Genomic DNA, 8,068 nt, shown 5'->3' on the forward strand with positions numbered 1-8,068 from the left:
AAGCACCAACATCCTGGCTTCATTTGAGATTTGTCCCCATTTGTCAGCTCATCTCAGTCATAACTATCGACGGTGTTTGGTTCTTCAGACTCCCATATGTGAAGAGGGAGTCTGGAGGGACCGGCATCGTCACAAACAGAGGTAACAAAGCATGAACAAACCACACATGTGTGGCCCTATCTGCCTGGTAGGCTAACTCAGCACTGTCCTACCTTTTAGTTCCTTCTGCTTGCTCCTTCCATCCTCCTTCATTTTTTGGCCTTTCTTCCCACTTGCCAAGTGAGTTTCTTTCCAACACCATTCTTTCTGACACTAAGCACCCTTGATCAATGTGCGGTGACCTCTGTCGCAATCCGATCTGGAGCACCTGCCTGATTTGCAGCATTAATGCAAATCATCTTCATGTAGTCATTGCATTTTACAATGAGGACTTATCTGGACAAAGGACATTACACAATGGTTTGTGTTATTTCACGATCATATTGAGGCCGTGTTTGTCTTTATTAACATATAAATATTTTGAGCTATACTTTAAATAATGATAAATTTTGACTTTTAAATCTTCTTGAAAGAATATGTTTGATGATTATCATTGAACAATGATAGAGGTGAACCACACCGGCAGCCCGCAATCATTACATTCACACTTATGATAGCTTTGTTAGTATTTTTGGTCTGTGAAACCTTCTGGTTCTGAATTAAAGAGATTGTGAAGAATTTCATTGATATGAGTAAAAATTTCTTATGTAATAAAATCAAAACTCAGTGTCTCACCTGCCCTACAATGTTTATGCAGAGGCTGTATAAAATGAGATGTAGAATGCGACTGAATGAAAATGGTGCACTTGTGTGTGTAGTGACAACAGACGCGTGACCATGGGGGGGCTGGGGTGGGCACTGCCCCGCCAGAGACAAGCTGTGCCCACCCTGCGAAATGCTCTGTCTGTCCAATGAAAACCCTGGAGAAGAATAGCATTTGATTTTCAAAACTGAGTTGCTTTCCAATCAGCCTGTTTGAATTTGGGGCGTATCCGTCAGTGTCTCCTCCACTAGACAGGCACCATGCTGCTCACAGTTCACTTCGCCGCACATTTTGCAGCATGTTTTGAACTTGTTGACCACATTCTTTAATTAAAACAGAGTATACGTTCTATTCTTCTTTTATTTTCTGGTTGGTAACACCAAAGGCTATGCATAGGTGGCTTATTAAAAAGCAAACATCTTCAACTTCTGTCCCTCCGTAAGCTGCTGGCTCCATGGTTAAGCCCAGCACCACTGCTACCAACATGGAGCACAGCACACCCACATTGGGAACTGAAACTCCAAAAGATGTAGATAAGCCTACACAATCCTCCAGCTCTGCACCCGTGTCGGATACTCCAAACCTCTGCCTTCAACAAAATATACAGTCCGGTCTGCCTGACTTAAATATGGATAGCCCATCCCAGCCCATTTTAATTAATTATCCCAATCACGTATTCGGAAAGACACTCAGATGTTTTAGTGCAAGCTGGTATCAGACTCAACCATGGCTTGAATATTCTGTTGTCCATGATGGCAGCTTTTGCTTTGCCTGCCGCAAATTTAATGTTTCCAATTCGGAATGCGAGGACATATTCACTAAACACGGCTACACTAATTGGAAAAAAGTTCTAGAAAAAGACAGTGGCGGCTTCCACAAACACGCGTATAATATCCCGCACGTCAGAGTCATGTCTGCATCACAGCACTCATCATTGGTGTGTCTTCAGCTGCATGCGAAAGCTCTTTCTCTACTTTGAACCGCATTCTCACTCCACTCCGCCGAACAATGCTGCATTCAAGGAAGAGAAATTTAGTCATTCTAGCAAATGACAAAAACATCACAGAAAATCTAGACATGAATGAATTTATTTCAGAATTTGCCAAGAGTAACCGCAGACTGGTCCTGTAGATAATATCCAGGTTAAACGCTGGAAACTGATGTCCTATAGCCTCCCATGACTACAATAAGCCACGTTTCTGTTCTTGCTCTCATATGTTGTATACATTTGACTTTATTGATATTTACCTTGTAGATGTAGTTCTGTATTTGTTCACAAAAAATAATAATACAAGTTCCATTGCCTCTGTTAATTTTATTGAACAACAGGTTATGATTTATGCCACAATTTTTGCTTTTATATGTTATATAAAACTATGTTGTTATTATTATTTGACCCCCTACAAAAATGGGGATGGATGGATATTTTTTGCACCCCCAGACAAGCCAAATGCCCACCCACACATGATGTTCTGGTTACACCTCTGAGTGACAGCCTCTTTTTAGTCTGATCCTGAGAGCACTTCCTGGGTTACTTCTGGTCTTCTCTAAAGTACTTCTGGGTTAGACATAACCTTAGAAAACCCCTGGGATCATCTGCTTAGAGTTTCCTCTATCAGTCCTAGGTGCCTTTCCCAGACTTTACAGGGCCAAACAACCCTTTATGTGCCTCAATAACAGCCTCTTGGTGCCACCAGTTATAGGGGTGGGAAATGTACAAACTTTTATTGTGATTTTCCAATTGTCTTTCCATTATACCCTTATTCCTGAAACAATTACCTTTCTGCTATTCATTCTGGGGATGGTCAAAAATGGTCTACCTCAATCACAGTCCTGGAGGGCCACAGTGCCTGCAGGTTTTTGTTCTAACCCAGTTGCTTAATTAGAAAGCAATTCTTGACAATAATTTATTTTCATGGTTTGTTAGTACTTTAACTCTGCCATGTCAGGTCATTCTCATATCCAATTTTTTTTTTTATTTCTAAGGATATCATCCAAATGATTTGTAGTCTAAAATGGAGGAGTAATTTTCAGTCCTTCACTTTTTCTCTTCACTTTCCTTCCAAGTATTTAAAGTGCATGATAAATACACACAGGTGTAAAGGGTAACAAGCTAAAATGAGAAATGCTGGTCTCTTTTGTCATTTGCATTTTATTGCTAATTAGGAGCAAATAAAAAACAAGAATACAGCTGTTTAAGACCAAAATAAGCTATAAGGGTTCCAAGTCTTAATGAGTGAGACAACTAAAGTGAAGCAGAAGTGTTACTTGAGCAATAAGTGCTTCTTATTAAGCAATTGGGTTGGAACAAAGACCTGCAGCCACTGTGGCCCTCCAGGACCGTGATTGAGGATCCCTGGTCTACCTTCTGTGATCTTATACAACATCTGCTGATTCAGGCCATAACCACGATTACCATTATATGTTATTAAATATATTTTGAAGCAATGTCATGAAATAGATGAAAAGATGTGATTACACAAATGCACAACATTCAATTTAAGCAATCTGACTGGATAGGGAAGAAAAGTGCTTATTCATTCTGTTTCATAATATGGAATTTATTAATTGGTCCCTGAGGGCAATAGTCTTGCAAGTCACGTCCCCCGTATCTCAACATTATTTACTACTATAACATTCGGGGGTACAAGAGGAATATTTGTCACCTCACAGCATGTGACTCTTAATTTGACTTCAAGTTTAGATAGATTGTGAATGCCAGGTTGTCCCTGAATTCAAAAAGATTCCCTCCGAAAGTCACATGCTGACATTGACTCACACTGACAAAGAGTCTGATATAATGGGCCATTAGAATCCAGAGGTTGCGGAGTTCACAGCTGGCCACTGGCAGTTTACCACAGCGTAAATCAGAAAACTGAAAAGGCTCACAGTGTGTGTGTGTGTAAGTCCACGACAGGACATTGAGGCTATGGTTGGAAGTATGGGCAAGAAAGAAAACAGCAGTTTTGGTGGCAGAATAACCCTTAGAGAGTGTGAAGTGGTATTTGTTTCTTTCCGCCTCAAAAAAATGTAAAAACCTACCTTTTACCATAGCAGATCAGTTTAAATACCTAGGGGTAAATATCACAAGTAAACATAAAGCTCATTATCAACAAAATTTCGCAGTCTGTATGGAAAAAATTAAGCAAGACTTGCATAGATGGTCAACCCTTCATCTCACTCTAGCTGGAAGAATTAACATTGTTAAGATGAATATCCTTCCTAAGCTTCTTTTTTTATTTCAAAACATTCCAATATACATCAATAAATCATTTTTTAAGCAATTAGATTCAACCATAACCTCATTTATTTGGAACTCAAAACATTCACGTATCCAAAGAACGACCCTACAAAGACCTAAGGCAGAAGGTGGCATGGCTCTGCCTAATTTTCAGTTTTATTACTGGGCAGCAAACATACAAGCCATAAAAATCTGGACACAAATAGATGAACATACACAGGTTTGGTACGCAATAGAAGTAAAATCCTACAGTACTTCTTTATATTCCCTGCTCTGCTCTCCAATAAATACAAGTTATCGCAAATATACTAATAACCCAATTGTGCTTCATTCACTCAGAACATGGAACCAATTTAGAAAGCAATTTAAGATGAAGGATCTTTTATCTGTGGCACATCTGCAGGAGAACCACCTCTTTCAACCCTCGCAAACATATCTAGTTTTTCATATCTGGAAAAGATTTGGGATTAAATTGCTCAGTGATCTTTATATAGATAATATCTTTGCATCCTTTGAACAATTACATTCCAAATTTAACCTTCCATCTACACATTTCTTTCACTATGTTCAAATTAGAAATTTTGATAAACAGAAACTGCCCGATTTTCCTCATCTCGTACCCTCCACCATGCTGGAAAAAATACTGCTCAATTTCGAGGACTTATACACCATTTCTGCAATATATAAAATTTTATTAGAGTCCCCTCCTTTGAAAGATCCTAGAGGATAATGGGAAAAAGATCTCTTAATCAATATATCAGAAAAGGAGTGGAAGGTAGCAATGCAGAGAATTTACTCGAGCTCTATATGTGCAAAGCATAGAATTATTCAACTCAAAATTATATATTGAGCTCATCTGTCTCGCTTAAAACTGTCCAAAATATTTCCAGGGCAAGATCCAACCTGCGAACGCTGCAACCAAGCTCCTGCCTCACTGGGTCACATGTTCTGGGCCTGCACCAAATTAACATCATTCTGGACCAAATTTTTTAAGTGCCTTTCAGACAGCCTTGGTGTCACAATCCCTCCTAACCCATTAATAGCTGTGTTCGGTGTTCTTCCAGACGGACTTGAAGTGGAGAAGGACAAGCAAACGGTGATTGCATTCACTACACTTCTGGCAAGCAGACTTATTTTGTTAAATTGGAAGAATCCTAACTCTCCTCTAATAAGTCAGTGGGAAACCGATGTTTTATATTATTTGAAATTGGAAAAAATCAAATTCTCAGTTAGAGGATCTGTACAGAACTTTTTCAAAACCTGGCAGGATCTAATCAATACTATTTTAGAATAAGAAGAAATAATTATTTCTGCATTTCTTTTCCTTCTCCATTTATTTTTATTGCCCTATTAAACTCAACAATTTAGCTATGTTTACAAGCTTTAAGTACCTTTGGCCATGCTCTCCTTCTCAGGGGTGGGGTTTGATTTGTTTTCAATCCTATTTTTTGTAAAAATTGATCTATTTGTACAGAATGATTACAATAAAATTAATAAAATAAAATTAAAAAAATGTAAAAACTCCACAAAAACCCAATTTTAGAATATTTTGCATTTCACAAATTGAGAAATTGCATGTGAAATAAATTTTAGGGTCAAATTTCACAAAACTGTGTGCCAAACAAAGTTCTACTGTTTCAGTCATTGTTAGTCTTACTTTGGTTGATTAACTGAACTTCTTAAGACCTCAGCTCCCGGGGAAAAGATCTTTGTAGGCCTCGTTACTGGGACTCAACTTTCTTTGCTTTGACACTTAGAGACAAATCACAGGGAAAAGATTTAATTTGAAACACCAAAACTAAGGACTAGCTTGTTAGGGTAACACGTTAGTTGAGGCTATCACCTATGATGAATGCATTAGTCACATACTGTATTGTGGTAAGACATTAGCAAAGGCATCTTAATAACACAAAGCGTCAATAGAGAGGTTATTTACAGTATGTCAGTGCAACGTGAAACCTAAAATAACCACTTTGGTGGCTCATATGGGAATAATGCATCTCTTGATGTTGCATATTTCAGTATAAGGTTTGTGAATCCTTAATTAATGCTTAATAAGATCAAATGACACACTTATTCAGTAGTAATTTTACCAGGGGATCACAAGGTGTTAATATGCCACACTTCACAGAGGTTAACATCCACTTTACCTGTTGCTTTGCAAGTGTTGTGACCTTTAAGGGATGCCAGAGAGCCCCAAACCCTATACACAACCTCACAGACAGAAATCCAGATTCAAGCAAGTGTATTTATTTAACTACCTTCACAGAGGCTTCTTTCTTATTCGCAACACAAAACACAATTCTCTTCTCTCTCTTCCTCCACTCTTCCCAGGCAAGTTTTGTCTTTCTTCCACTCCTGACTGCAACTCAGCCTGGGGGAGGCAGACTGACTCTTTTTTATGTCGGACCTAGGAGTACCGTGATTTTACATGGTCAGGCAGAAGTCCCCGAAAGTAAGAATAGCCAATCCTAGCAGGGCTGCCCCATAAGATTACAGATCCCAGCATGCCTGGCAGGTGTTTGTATGGGTTCGCCTGCCCAGGAATGTTGACAACTAGCATGTCAGGGGAGCATACAGCCTTGAAATGCCATCTTTACATTTACATTTACTTATTTGGCTGATGCCTTTATCCAAGTTGATTTACAACATTTATGGTACAACTGGTTACATTTGAACCATTTTACATCTGAATGGATGAGTAGTAATTTTCTCAAACTAAATAAGGAGAAATCTTAGTGATTGGTAAATATGGATATAATGAGGATATTAGAAATAAACTTGATCTATTAACCTTAAAAGTCAAGACAGAGGTAAAGAATTAAGGGGTAATTATTATATTCTGACCTAAATTTTAAATCACATATTAATCAGATCACTAGGACAGCATTTTTTCACTTAAGAAATATAGCAAAACTTAGATCCCTTATAACTTTGCAAGATGCTGAAAAATTAGTTAATACTTTTTTTTTTAGTTGACTAGATTACTGCAATGCACTCCTCTCAGGACTACCCAAAAAAGATTTCAATCGATTGCAACTAGTGCAGAATGCAGCTGCCAGAATCTTAACTAGGAAAAGAAAATCCGAGCACATTTCTCCAGTTCTGATGTCACTACATTGGTTACCTGTGTCATTTAGAATTGACTTTACTGTAAAATACTCCTTAAAGTTTACAAAGCATTAAATAATCTCGCGCCATCCTATATCTCGGAATGCCTCTCACCTTACACTCCAAATCGTAACCTTAGATCTTCAAATGAGGGTCTGTTTATAATTCCAAGAGCTAAACCTAAAAGAGCTGTTATGCACCTAAAATTTGGAATAGCTTACCGATAGAAATTTGCCAAGCTAATACGGTGGAGCACTTTAAAAAGGCGGCACAGTGGTAGTGCTGCAGTAAGGAGATTGTGGATTCGCTTCCTGGGTCCTCCCTGTGTGGAGAGCGCTTTGAGTAGTGAGAAAAGCGCTATATAAATGTAAAGAATTATTATTATTATTATTGCTTTCACATGGCTTTCTCATAGCTTCATTTTAGTGTAGCCCTGATATTAATTATCTTTTTTTTCATGGCTCCAAAATCCGTACTGACCCCTACTTTCTCTACTGTTCTTTTTCCAGTTTTCTGTGGTAGCGATCTGCGCCACCACCACCACCTGATCAAAGCACCGTGCAGTCCTTACATTGCTGGATTGAAGGTCAGAGGTCCACATGACCACCATCGTCTAATTCTTCCACATGAAGCTTGAAAACCATGAGGACTGACTGAGGTCATTTATGTTAGGTAGAATGCCTAGTGGGGGCTGGGCGGTCTCGTGGCCTTGGAACCCCTGCAGATTTTGTTTTTTATCTCCAGCCATCTGGAGTTTTTTTTTGTTTTGTTTTGTTTTTTCTGTCCTCCTTGGCCATCGGACCTTACTTTATTCTTTGTTAATTGGTATTGCCTAATTTTTATATATTTTTTTCTTTTTTCTTTCTTCATCTTGTAAACCACTTTGAGCTACATTATTTGTATGAAAATGTGTT

Source organism: Erpetoichthys calabaricus, chromosome 5 (genome assembly GCF_900747795.2).
Source record: "Erpetoichthys calabaricus chromosome 5, fErpCal1.3, whole genome shotgun sequence".
Lineage (NCBI taxonomy): Eukaryota > Metazoa > Chordata > Cladistia > Polypteriformes > Polypteridae > Erpetoichthys > Erpetoichthys calabaricus.